We start from the raw sequence: 13,832 nt of genomic DNA, 5'->3' as shown, positions 1-13,832 counted from the left end.
GCCGCCGCCGCCGCTCACTGTTGCCCCCGGCCCGGCGCGGCAGCGAGGGCAACTGCAGCCGAGTTCGGCGCGCTGCTGGCGGCGGCGCTCGGCTGCTCGCTCCGGGGGAACTCGGGCGCAGCCCGTCGTGCTTTCGGTTTCGAGGGGCGCGGGCGCGGGCAACAAACACACTCGTAAACTTCGGGATTCCTAGCGGCACGTTTTGGAGGCGCGCGGGAATGGCGGCGCAGGGACGGAGCCCCAGGGTGGGCTTTGGTTGGTTTTATTCTGAGTAGAATAAACTTCAAGGAATGAGTGGCACGGGCAGCAGCACCGCTTTTCTTCCTCACAACTCACCCAGGAAGGAAGTTTGTGGAAATTCGCGTCTGTACCGCGCCACGCCACAGGCAGGGAGTGTGGTACAGGTGGCCCTCCCGCTGGCTGCGGGCACCACACCTGCTGGCTGCACGGCCTCAGGGGCAGCGAGGGCCTTGTTCCCACGACCGCTTGGGCACTTGGAAGTTTAGTAGGTTCTCTTCGTTGTTCTGCGGTGCTCTCCCTCCGTTCTGCGCACAGGAGATTCCGTTTGTCCTGTCACCTCCTTTCCCAGGACTGCCACGGCGTTCCCCACCACCCAGGACCTCGAACCCGCCACAGAGCCAAGGCTCAGGTGTTCCGCAGTCGGGGAGCCGGGGGCCCGAGCGCAATCCGGCGGCCACGCCCTGGTTCCTACAGCGTAGGCGGCTGCCTTTGACCAAGAACTTCTGTCATCCGGGAGACTTCACAGTTTCACCTTACTGTTGGGACCTCGCCGACTGGCTCGTCGCCCGCTGGGTCACAAGGTAAGAAACCCACGGCCCTGCTACCTCCTCGAACTTCTGTGACCCCCGGGCATATTGCCCTGACCTGGGGAGGCTGTCACTCAGCCTCCGAGTTCCAGCTAAGAACATGGACGGCCCCTCTTCCGGGCAACAGCCGGTGGCATTGCCCCTACTCACTTGGCCACCTAACACTGTGAGGTACAGGGGCGTGCGTCTGCTCCCAGCCTCCACCGTATCCCCTCTGCTGAGCGCGAGGCCTGGCCCACCCGAGCACGCCGACCAGAGCATTAGACCTGGCCGGCTCTGCCGAGAAAAGAAGGGGAACTTAGATCTTGCGGGGGTCTAGAGACATCCATGCGGTGATGACACAGGATCACCCCCTCCTACTGCCATCTCCATCTTACCGCACCAAATCGTCAAGAAGCATCAGATTTCATGAAATTGGGCTTTCAGAGTACTTAAAATGGTAACAATAAAAGAATGTACTGAGTACTCACTATGTGGCAGTCATTGCTCTAAGCTCTTTACATATATTATCTCATCTGATTTTTTTTTAACAAGCCTGTATAGCAAGTGTTTATATCACCATGTTCAGGTTTAAGAAGCCCAGTTACAAACTCACCCAAATATAAGAAGATGCCTCCTAGACATGCTCCCTGCACCTCAAGGCCATTACAGACCTTCCCCACCATCCAGCCATCAAATCCTCCATGATCTTCTGGAACACGGCAATATACTATCTGAATGATAGTTTTATTTAACCCCAGACTTAGCCTCCAAAAAGCCTCTGTATAAACCAGTTCTGAACAACCCTGCCACACCATAGGGTACCCAAGTTCCTCTTCGGTGGCCTTGAGATGTATTAAATTTCTTTGGCCGCTGTTTAAGGATGGGCAGGAACACAGATTAGTCTAGTCAGAGATGCAGGTAGCTGAGCTATTGCAGAAGAGAAAATTTCGGTCTGCTGAGTGGCAGACTATATTTTTCCCAAGAGGACCACAACAATATCTCCCACCCCACGTGTGACTTCATCTTCCTCCACTGTGATTTCGACACCCATACCGTCAAAACATAGAGTCTGTGTTCTTCCTCACTGAACTTGGGAAGCCTTGGGTCTGTGGCAGAGGGGCGGTCTGTGACTTCTGAGGTCATTCACCTTGTTCTCTTGGGATTCTTGCTCTGGGAACCCAGCCACCAAACCGTGACAAAGCCCAAGTAGCCACATGTACTTTTACCAGCCAACAGCCCCAACCAACAGTCAATATTAATTGCTGCAAATATAAGTGAATGAGCCTTCAGTTGAATCTAGCACATCGCCATCAAGGGACCCAGCTGTTGAATATTTCCAGCTAAGTCCCCAGATCATGGAACAGGGACAAGCTACAGTATCCTTTTCCAATTTCTAACTCACAGACTCTATGGGCAGAATAAAAATGTTATATATATATTTTTGTGTGCCACTAAGTTTTTGTTTGTTTGTTTTTTTAATGAAACAGTAGTTAATGAAAATTCTGAGACTGATAAACTGGGATAGTGTAGTGGAGTTCCACAGTCGGGGAGTGGAATGTTACATAGAAACAGGCTCTCTGATACGAAAGCCAGCACGGGAAAGCAGCATCTTGAGATGAAGAGTCCAAGTGTGAGTCCATCACTGGAGTTCTTTCCCTCCTCCTTATTGGCAACCTGATCCTGGGCGATGCTGCCCTTTTCCAAATTGACATCCTTCCTGGGATGTCAATTGGGTAGAGGAACACAAGTTGTATCCGGAGGTCCTAGCCACAGGAAGGTTAGGAAGCAAAGTCCTGGCTTTTCTACCTTAGGACGCAGGCATTCCCCAAACATCAGAAGGGTGTTCAGAAGATGCTGGCAACTGCAAGGCATGACAAATATCCACTTGAGTGTTGGAACAAAATGTGAAAAGCACTATGCAGTGACATTTGTTATAACTGACAATATTAGGAAGCAAGTGACAATATTAAGACAAATTCTGCAACATTGAAATGGCTTCACATTCAGGAAATTGCATTTGACATACTTCTTATGGGCAAATGTTTTACTCTAAAGTATTTTTCACTGTGCATGTGTGTTTATTTAAGCCATGATATTCTTTATGCATTTTTTTTTGGTGATTTAAAAATGTGTTCACAAATGCATTGACAGTCCTCCCTTTAAGAGATGGAGCTTCCCTTGCAATGTGGGCTGAATCCAACGACTCATTTCTAACGAATAGAATAATACAGAAGAGGTGATATACAACCTCAGAGACTAGGTTATCAATGCTGCTAATGTCTTGGTTTCTCTCCCTTGGATCTTTTCCTCCGGCAGAAACCAACAGTCATTTCATGAGCAGCCCTTTGAGAGGCCCATGTGGTGAAGAGCACCCAACAAGGAACTGAGGTCCCGGATGAGCAAACTTGGTAATGGATCCTCCTGCCCAGTCGAACCTTCTGATAACTGTAGCCAACATCTTGACTACAACCTTATAAGAGACCCTGAACCGGAACCACCAGCCAAGCTCTGATTTCCTGACCCTCAGAAACTATGTAAGATAATAATAAATATTATTTATTTATTTAAATGAATTATTAGCTGCTAAGTTTTATGTTATTTTTATGCAGCTATAGATGACTAATACACATACCAGCTAGTTTTTCTAGTGCGGATGATATATTCATGAGCATATATTTTGTTTTCACATATATATTTTAGAAGAATAATCTTGCTGACCCCTTTGCAAACATCCAATGTTCCTTTTCCCATTTGCTCTTCAACTCTTGAATGGATTACCCATTTACTTTCAGTTTTTCCCCCAGAATCCTCTGATGTGTGGCTTCTACACTGACTTCTCTCTCTCTTTATTTTTTCAGAATGAAAATATCTTTCCTAAAACAGATTCACATTAAAAGTTAAAGTAGCATGAGTTACCCCTTTCCACCACCCCTGAAATCCCAGTTATACAAGTTGGGAACCGCTTGTCCCTTGAAGATACTAAGCCATTTTCTGTCTCTCCTCTGCCTTTCCCATGCTGCTTTTTTTTTCTCATTTTTTAAAATTTAAATTCAACTAGCCAACACATACATCATTAGTTTCAGGTGTAATGTTCAATGATTCATCAGTTGCGTATAACACCCAGTGCTCAACACATCGTATGCCCTCCCTAATGTCCATCACCCAGTTACCCCATCCCTCCACCCACTTCCCCTCCACGAACCCTCAGTTCATTTCCTAGAGTTAAGAGTCTCTCATGGTTGTCTCTCTGATTTCTTCCCATTCAGTTTTCCTTCCCTTCCCCTATGATCCTCTGCGCTGTTTCTTATGTTCCGCATATAAGTGAATAATCTCATGAATCAATTTCTGACTGACTTATTTCACTCAGCATAATCCTCTCCAGTTCCATCCATGTCGATGTAAATGGTAAATATTTATCCTTTCTGATAGCTGAGTAATATTCCATTGTATATATGAACCGCATCTTCTTTATCCGTTCATCTGTCGATGTCCCATGCTGCTTTTATCCACCTAATTCTCCTCCAAGACTCCACATAAATCCTCCTTTCCCACCGCATATCTAATTGTAAAGTGAAATGAGTAAGTATAAGTTAGACTTTCCTGAAAATATGAGTGTACAAAACTCGGGAAGTTCCAAGTTACACTTTTAGAAGCATCTTTCTCACTCTGCCGGATCTTGTTTATCATAATAAAAATTAAGCTATGTCATATCATTAAGAATATATTATTCTTGGTGACAGGATTTTCTGTTTAAGTACTCACAGATTTAAATTTTTGTATCAAATCTTGTGAGATATAGTACACATGTATCCTCTATAGTAAGCAGCATATAAATCAGCCTTTTTGTCTGAAATCAAGGGCTGTCATTTATGACAGCAACAATTTCTCTGAGCTCTAGCTAAAACAAGAGGCAGCAGGAGATCGTAACGTAAGGGTACTGTTTAGACTGTGGAATCATAGACCTAGTTCCAATTCCAAATTTTTCCTAGCTGTGTGAGTAAAATACTCAACCTCCTCAAGTCTCAGTTTCCTCACCTGTAAAATGAGAATAATAATGTCTACTTCGGAGAAAATGTGAGAATTCAGTGAATTAATGTATGCAAAATATCTAGCTCGGTGGTTGGCTGGAGGTAGGCTCCTGTTGGGGTGATAGTCAATATCTGTTACTTTTTTTTAAAAAAGATTTTATTTATTATTTATTTCAGAGAAGGTGGGGGAGGGACAGAGGAAGAAGGAGAGAGAATCTCAAGCAGACTCAAGCTGAGCTCCGAGGCTGATGCTGGTGATCCCACGACCCTGAGATCATGACATGAGCCGAAATCAAGAATCTGACATTCAACCCACTGGGCCACCCAGGTGCCCCCAATATTTGTTACTTTTTGAACAGCCATTCCTGTTTTGATTTCAGGCAAGGTAGATGCCTCTCCCTGTCCCAGGGGACAAATTATTATTGGTCTAAGGTGATTATCATGTCATCCATTATGCCAATAATGAGTTTGGGCAGGAATAAGTGATCCAGTTCTGGCCAGTGAGAGATAAGGAAAGTTGGGTGGGGGTTCTGAAAAAGATGTTCGTTCTGGATAAAAAAACAAAGCCTAGGGAAGTGAAAAGCTTGTACTATTCCTTCCTTTTTTCTCCTTGCCTTCAATGAGATGGTGTGAAGGTGAAATTATTGGAGCTGTGTTAGCCATCCTGTGACCATGAGGGGACAAGCCTAGGGATAATCAGCTAACGCCCAAAGGTGTCAGAAGGGTAAATTAGAGAGAGACCTTGCCCTTAAAGACCTTAGTGAGCCACGGCCAACCAGAAACCACACACCTCCAATCTGCTTCTCATGCAAGCAAATGAACATGTCTTTAAATAGAAGCCACTGGCTCTCGGAGTGACAGGAACACCCGGGAATTTGTTGGAAATGCAAATTCTCGAGCCTCACCCCAACTTCTTGAATGCACACTTGGGTTGGGTGATCTGAGGCAGAACCAGGTTTTAGAGTCTCCGTTATCACAGGAGGGTTTCTGCCAAAGCACTCCTGACCCAAAGCATTCCCGAGGGCCCCTACGGTACATGTGGAATGCATGAAGGTCTCCACAGTATTCCTGCAAAGGCACTTCCTCAGTTGATTCCCCACCTTTGGCTTGATTTCTTAACTCTTACCTCTTTCTCTAGGGTATACTTGTTGTCTTCTTGTATTTAAAGAGGCATATCAGTTGTTGTGTGGAACCCTGAAACTGCCTCCTCCTAAGGTGTGCCTTGTCCTGAAGAGAATCTTTACTTTGACTTTACCAGAAATCTTTCACTTCCTAGCATCATTCTAACACCCTTTTATTTCAACATCACTTGAATGCTTCAAAGTCCAGGTTACTTTTAAACCCCTTTTTTTCTTTTCTTTTCTTTTATCTTCTTTTATTTTATTTTCTATTGAAGTATAATTAACATGCAGTGATACTAGTTTCAGGCATACAATATAATGATTCAACAATTCTGTACATTACTCAGTGCTCAAGATAAGTGTACTCTTGATCTCCTTCACCTATGTCACCCGTCCCCCAACCCACCTCCCCTCTGGCCACCACCAGTTTGTTCTCCATACTTAGGAGTCTGTTTTTTCGTTTGTCTCTTTTTTAATTTCTTTGTTCATTTGTTTGTTTCTTAAATTCCACATATGAGTGAAATCGTATGGTATTTGTCTATCTCTGTCTGACTTATTTCACTTAGCATTATACCCTCTAGATCCATCCATGTTGTTACAAATGGCAAGATCTCATTCTCTTTAATGGCTGAGTCATATTCCATTGTGTCTATATACCACATCTTTATCCATTCATCTATGGGTTGCTCTTATATCTTGGCTATTGTAAGTCATGCTGCAATAAACATAAGGGTGTGTATATAACTTCAAATTAGTGTTTTCCTATTCTTTGGGTGACTACCCAGTAGTGAAATTACTGGATCATAGGGCAGTTCTATTTTTAATTTTTTGAGGAAACTCCATCCTGTTTTCCACAGTGACTGCACCAGTTTGCATTCCTACTAACAGCACACCCGGATTCCTTTTTTTCCACATCCTCAGTAAAATGTCATTTCTTATCTTTTTGATTTTAGTTATTCTTTTTTTTTTTTTAAGATTTTATTTATTTATTTGACAGAGAGAGACATACCGACAGCAGGAACACAAGCCAGGGGAGTGGGAGAGGGAGAAGCAGGCTTCCTGCAGAGCAGGGAGCCCGATGTGGGACTCGATCCCAGGACCCTGGGATCATGACCTGAGCCGAAGGCAGACGCTTAACGACTGAGCCACCCAGGCGCCCTGATTTTAGTTATTCTGACAGGTGTGAAGTGAAACTCATTGTGCTTTGGATTTGCATTTCCCTGATTATGAGTGATGTTGCACACTTTTCATTTGTCTGTTGGCCATCTGTAGGTCTTCTTTGGAAAAATGTCTGTTCAGGTCTTCTGCTCATTTTTCGTCAGATTATTGGAGTTTTTTTGGTGTTGAGTTGTAGAAGTTCTTTATATATTTTGGATATAACCCCTTATTGACTATATCATTTGCAAATATCTTCTCCATTCAGTAGATTGCCTTGTCACTGTGCAAAAGCTTTTTTTTTTTTTTTAAAGATTTTATTTATTTATTTGACAGAGACAGCGAGAGAGGGAATACAAGTAGGGGGAGTGGGAGAGGGAGAAGCAGGCTTCCCGCTGAGCAGGGAGCCCAATGTGGGGCTTGATCCCAGGACCCTGGGATCATGACCTGAGCCAAAGGCAGCCGCTCAACCGACTGAGCCACCCAGGGGCCCCTGTGCAAAAGCTTTTAATTTTGGTATAGTCACACAGTTTAATTTTGCTTCTGTTTCCCTTGCCAGAGAAGACATCTTAAAAAATGTTTCTACTGCTGATGTCAGAGAAATGATTGCCTGTGTTTTCTTCTAGGAGTTTTATAAATTCTTTAACCCATTTTGAGTTTATTTTCATGTATGGTGTAAGAAAGTGGTCCAGTTTCATTCTTTTGCATGTTGCTGTCCAGTTTTCCCAGCACCATTTGTTGAAGAGACTGTCTTTTCCCCATTGCATATTCTTGCCTCCTTTGCCATAGATTAATTGACCATATATGCAAGGGTTTATTTCTGGGCTCTCTATTCTTTTTTTTTTTTTTAAAAGATTTTATTTATTTATTTGAGAGAGAGAGAATGAGAGACAGAGAGCATGAAAGGGAGGAGGGTCAGAGGGAGAAGCAGACTCCCTGCCGAGCAGGGAGCCCGATGCGGGACTCGATTCTGGGACTCCAGGATCATGACCTGAGCCGAAGGCAGTCACTTAACCAACTGAGCCACCCAGGCGCCCTGGGCTCTCTATTCTGTACCATGCATCTGTGTGTCTGTTTTTATGCCAGTACCATACTGTTTTGATTACTACAACATTATTCTAACGCCCCTTTGTTTCAACATCAGTTAAATGCTTCAACATCCAGGTTACTTTAACACCCATTCTTTATCTCAGTTATATTATGAAGAAATATAGCATAGATTTTCATTATTTAAATTAGTGATCATATTATCACTAAACACCATCAACACTAGGATATATTTTCTCATCTGAAGGTGAGAATGAAAAGCCATCTGTTTGCTTACATTGGGGATTACCAAATACTTGCCAGACACTTTTTTTATTTTTATTTTTAAAGATTTTATTTATTTACTTGACAGAGAGAGCACGAGTGGCGTGAAGGGGGAGAGAGAGAAGCAGACTCCCCGCTGAGCAGGGAGCCCCATGTGGGACTCGATCCCAGGACTCTGGGATCATGACCTGAGCCAAAGGCAGAGCCACCCAGGCGCCCCTCACCCCCCTTTTCTTTTGCCAGACACTTTTAGATACCTGAGCATGCCATTCTTCTGGATTTCAAATAACACAGTTGGTGGCTGAGCATGTGTGAAGTTAACCAACCCTGACTCTCCCAAAATTGTTTGTGGTGAGGCTCTTTCAGACAGCTGTGGATCATAGATACCATAAAGACATGTGAGGGGACACGGGACAAAGGGCAGGGGAAAGGAGCTTGTAATGCCTCTGCCTTCTATCCCCCAGCTCTCGGGGAGCCAAGTACTGGGAAGTCTCAGTGGGCATTTTGCCAGGGACACTTGGCTTCTTCCAGTGGGGCTCTTTACTCCCTGCTCCCCTTTTTCCGACCTCATCTTTTGTTTTCCAACTTTATTAGAGACAAATTTTGTTTTATGGAGCACTGTGGCAATGTCACTTCACTGTGAGAAGCATTTTACATGTGTTATCTCATTTCATTCATTTTATCTAACTTCCCCCATTCCTCTTTTAGTTCTTCATTCTTCAAGTGTTCAGCCTCTATCTTGTTTCCCTTACATTGCCTTTATATTTCCATTAAAAATATTCTTGCTTTTTCATCCTTTTGAATTTTTGCTTATTCCCAGTTTAGTTGAGGATTTTTTAAATCTATGTTCGTGTTTTTATTTTATTTTACGTGTGGTAGCTTTTAATTTTTATCTTATAATTAGATGTGATCGTTGGATCTTGTGACAGCTTGTTTTCACTACATTTGTAGTTTAACCTTTATATTTTAATTTCTACATTTTAGTTTTTCTTAATTTTCTCCCTTCCTTGTGATATTTTACTTTAAATTGTTCATTTGTCCTTAGGGATATTTATTTTACTTTGTGTTTTTGGCTAGTAAGAAATATGGCCTCAGGAAGAGGCAGTGAGGAAAGAAAGAACACATTCTCGGTCTCCATGGGCTTCACACCGAGGAGAGGGACAGTCTAACAAAAGGCAGGGTCTTTCTGCAGCCACTCAGAATGGGGGCTCAGACTAAACTGGTTGGATTTTATTTTAATTTTTAAAAATATTTTATTTATTTATTTGAGAGAGGGCACACCCATAGGCACAAAAGCAGGGGGAATGGGAGGGGAGAGGAGAGAGAGGGGGAGGGAAACAGGCAGACTCCCACTGAGTCGGGAGCTGGACAGCGGGCTCCATCCCAGGATCCTGAGATTATGACCTGAGCCAAAGTCAGATGCTTAACTCACTGAGCCCCCCAAGCACCCCTAAACTGGTTAGATATTAAAGGGCAGGGTCAGCTTAGAAAACTGTCAAACAAGGGGACATCCAGATTATATATATCAGATATATGTTGGGTGACCATATAATTTGTCATCCAAACACAGACACTTGTGAAAATGAGAAAAGGAACCATTAAACATGATGCAGGGATACCAGGCCTGCAGAAGCTGTCCTGGGTAGCTTACCTATGTAAAAGAAATATGTGTGAAAGTTTAAACCCAAATGAATTAGTATCGGATCTGCACCTGGTAGACATTCATTTTTTTAAAGATTTATTTATTTATTTGAAAGCGAGAGAGAGCATGAGAGTGAGTCTGGGGGAAGAGCGGAGGGAGAGAATTTCAGGCAGGCCCCCCACTGAGCAGGGAGTCCCACTGGGGCTTGATCCCTGGACCCATGAGATCGCAACCTGGGCCTAAACCAAGAGTCAGACGCTTAACCGACTGAGCCACCCAGGTGCCCATAGACATTTATTGAATGATCAACTACATTAACATGAAGGATTATATCAATTTAAATGTAAATCAAAATACAATTCCTGATCCGTGAAACACTTTCATGCTGGGTCAATTAAGAAAGTCCAGACAGGAAATTGTAGCAGCCTTCACACCGCACCTCAAGTACCTGGTATGCGTTTCGGATTATGCTAACCACGAAATAGTCCATAAATATTAATCTCTCTCTCTCTTTTTAGCATCAGCAACAATTTAAATTTCATTTCATCAGGCTGTGGACAGTGAAGGTGATTCTGATGTTTTGCCTCTAGATCTGGGAAGGTAATGATTCCATTAAGTGAAGGAGGTCCATAGAGGAAGGACAAAATGCTGAGTCTCAGGAACCTGTGGGGCATTCGAGAAGGGAGGGCAAGCAGACAATAGGGTATTAAAATCTGGAGCTCAGGGGGCAGATCCAGGCAAAAGATAAAGATTATTGAATGAATGGCTTAGGCAAATGCCACAGCGTCACCCAGGGCAGGCGGGAATTGCAGGCAGAGGGGTGGCCCCACCCTGATGCCCGTGTCCTCTTGCATCATCCCATGGTATACTTTGCAGGACCCAGCTGGATGGATACATTGTGAGCTGAGCCCTACTGCTCAAAACAATGCTTTTCAAAGGTGAGAGTAAGAGCAGTGTTGCCAGCAGACGGAAAAGAGTCTAGCTTGGGTGTCAGGGAGGTTGCCTACTCACACTGAATTTTTCCTTTTGTTTTTGCAATATAGTTTAAGGAGGTAAATGAGTTGTTCAGTTTTGTGTGAGGTACCTTTAATTACATGAGTTTTCATTTGAGGGAGAAACTTCAAGTACCAACTTTGTTTTTAAGACTGAAAATATGTATTTTAAATTTTCTTCTGAGTAAAAAAGCAGACCAAGCAAAGAAACAATAAACTAAATGGCTTTAATAGTATCCTTCTCCCTCGGTTTTAGTTTTTGTTAAAGAACAATGCAATAGTAGGATGAAGAGAGGGTTGGCAATTATATTCTATCAAACTGTAAGAACAGGCAGACATTTTTCATTTTTTTACAAAAAAAGTAACAGGAAGAGAAATTAATATGCAAATGAATATAAAGGCGTTGGATTATCATAAATCTACAAAGACCTTTAGGTGTTAGGAGAAATTTCCAGAATTTTCATTCCACTTACCACACTGAATTTAAGCCCAAACAAATTTTTTAGAGAATACAATACACAGTTTTACCAAGCTGTGCTCACAAGGCCTACGGAGAAAAAAAAGAAAGCTTACCAACCTCTAGTGGTTGACTCACAATTTCTCTTTGTTAGTACATTGATGAAAATTAATTGGGTTAGATCACAGGAAGATCTACTTTGTGTATTTTCAGCTTCCCTTTCTGATTTTTGGTCCACTTTTGACAGACCCCCCAATTCCACTCTGCACTTCTGGTAGCCTGGGGTTCTCTTGCTTTCTGACCCACCTTTTATCTTAGGAAGAAGTCATCCTTTCTCCCTTTCTTTTTATTTTAAATCTAAAATTCATTCCTGCTACTAGATTATTCCTTCCAAAAATATTTCCTATAAGCCTCTTGTCTCTTATCAAGAAGGAAAGGGTTGCTCATCACCATGTTCACATCCTCCAGTGTGTTCTTCTGCGGGTCCATTTTCCACGTAGCACTGAGACTCTTAGCGGCATGAAGAGCGCAACTTTTGCTAATGAAGCTTTTTGGAAATGAGAACTTGTTGCAGAGTTACTTCAAATATCGATAATGGTCAATGCGGGGTGCCAAACACAAGAAGCTCCCCTAGGGATGAGTTACAACATTAAAAGAGCAGGCACTCTCTTCCCTTTCCCGGAGAGTTTTACTTTCTCCTGGGGAAGTGCATGTTTTAACATCTTGCCACTTAGGAACATTTCTTGTTTGACAGGTTTCTTGGATTACAAAATAGGGATGGAGATTATGAAAAGAAACCGTGTTCCCTCATCTCTGCCCTTTTAAGGGTGCATTAGACCAGGGTAAACCACAGGGCAGGACAAAAGAATGAACTAGTTAAGCATTCCTCGCTGCAAGTGAAATTCCTGTCTGTGTCACATGGAGGCTAAATCATTTCTTTTTATCGAGGGGTGACGTTCCTTGTATATCCTCTCTACCCTTGGAGATTCCTGTCGTGATTTGGTCCCAAGCTGTGGTTTGAAAGAGCTGAAGGACCAGCTGCTGTTAGCTGGAAGGCGCCTCAGGCCCCGCAACAGTAGATCCGCCAGGCCCACTGCAGCCTTGCAGCCCAGCTGAGCTCCAGGTAAAAGGAAGGGCAGTTTAGGATCATTGCAGTGTCTCCTTGGTCTTCAGCTCCTGCAGGGAAAGGAGGGGTCTTGCACTTATTTTTCTCAGAGTACACGTGCAGCTGAACATTTTTATACTGAATAAGCATTATATAGATCTCTAAGGAGTCTGTATGTATAGGTCTCCTGAAAGACTTAGGAGAATGGGCTGAGGCATGGCAGGGCATCCTCATCTATTCAGAGACCTCAGTGACTGAGGACAGTTCAGGACTGACGTCCAAAGCCATCAGCCTAAACATCCTTTTCTGCCCAGGAGCCAAGAACAAGGTATTTTGCGTAAATTACCCTGCTAGATGCCACAGTAGAGAGGAATGTATGTAGCTGAAACTCAAGCCAATACATTGTGTCCCCCAATTTAAAAAATAATCTTTGTTTTATATGGCTGAAAGAATAAAAAGAAAATAAGTCCTTCCAGATTAGAACATTGTTTTACAAGTTTCTTTGCATCCAACCAGAGTCTGTACCTTTAAGGCTCTGCCTGGAACCATTCCTTCCGGGCCATGGTTTGCCCCCCAGTTCTGTTGGCTTCCCTTGTGACTCAGACCTTCATTCTCTCTCTGCACAGCCCTTTCAGACTGATCATTCTCTTGGATGAGTGCCTTCCTCCCACGCAGTTTTTTTCCAAATCCACCTCCCGCCCCTCACCAAGTCCTACCCCTACTCCCAGGACACTCCCTCCCACCCCCGTGGGCCCAGCACCCTGCACAGACCCTCCACTGGGCAGGGACTAGATATTGGGCTTTATGCTATAAAATAAACACATTTTTTACTTAAAATTTTTTTTAAAGATTTATTTATTTATTTGAGAGAGAGTGCATGCGAATGTGAGCAGGGGAAGGGGTAGAAGGAGAAAGAGAGAAAATCCTCAGGCAGACTCCCTGCTGAGTGTGGAACCTGACTCAGGGCTTGATCCCAGGACCCTGAGATCATGACCTGAGTGGAGACCAAGAGTCTGCAGCTCAACGGACTGAGCCACTCAGGCGCCCCAACACATTTTTTTTTAAAGATTTTACTTATTTATCTGAGAGAGAGAGAATGAGAGACAGAGAGCATGAGAGGGAGGAGGGTCAGAGGGAGAAGCAGACCCCCTGCTCAGCAGGGAGCCCGATGCGGGACTCGATCCCGGGACTCCAGGATCGTGACCTGAGCGA

The 13,832-nt window shown here is 43.6% G+C and overlaps 1 long non-coding RNA gene across 2 annotated transcripts in view; it reads left to right on the top strand.

Moving 5' to 3' along the window:
- The first annotated feature begins 15 nt into the window (after window positions 1-15).
- Window positions 16-13,832, top strand: part of LOC123836698 (uncharacterized) — a 39,111-nt gene continuing 25,294 nt past the window's right edge. Inside the window, exons 1-3 of one of the 2 annotated variants that reach the window (XR_010413405.1) lie at window positions 16-821; window positions 3,126-3,343; window positions 5,015-5,165. This is a non-coding gene — a long non-coding RNA (uncharacterized LOC123836698). Of the gene's footprint in view, window positions 822-3,125; window positions 3,344-5,014; window positions 12,366-13,832 lie in introns of those variants that run through there. The other variant, XR_006789028.3, reaches the window with a different exon arrangement.

Source organism: Mirounga angustirostris, unplaced genomic scaffold (genome assembly GCF_029215605.1).
Source record: "Mirounga angustirostris isolate CCGP_5_RB_7025 unplaced genomic scaffold, mMirAng1.0.hap1 SCAF_8, whole genome shotgun sequence".
NCBI lineage: Eukaryota > Metazoa > Chordata > Mammalia > Carnivora > Phocidae > Mirounga > Mirounga angustirostris.
This window is presented reverse-complemented; position numbering and strand designations above follow the sequence as displayed.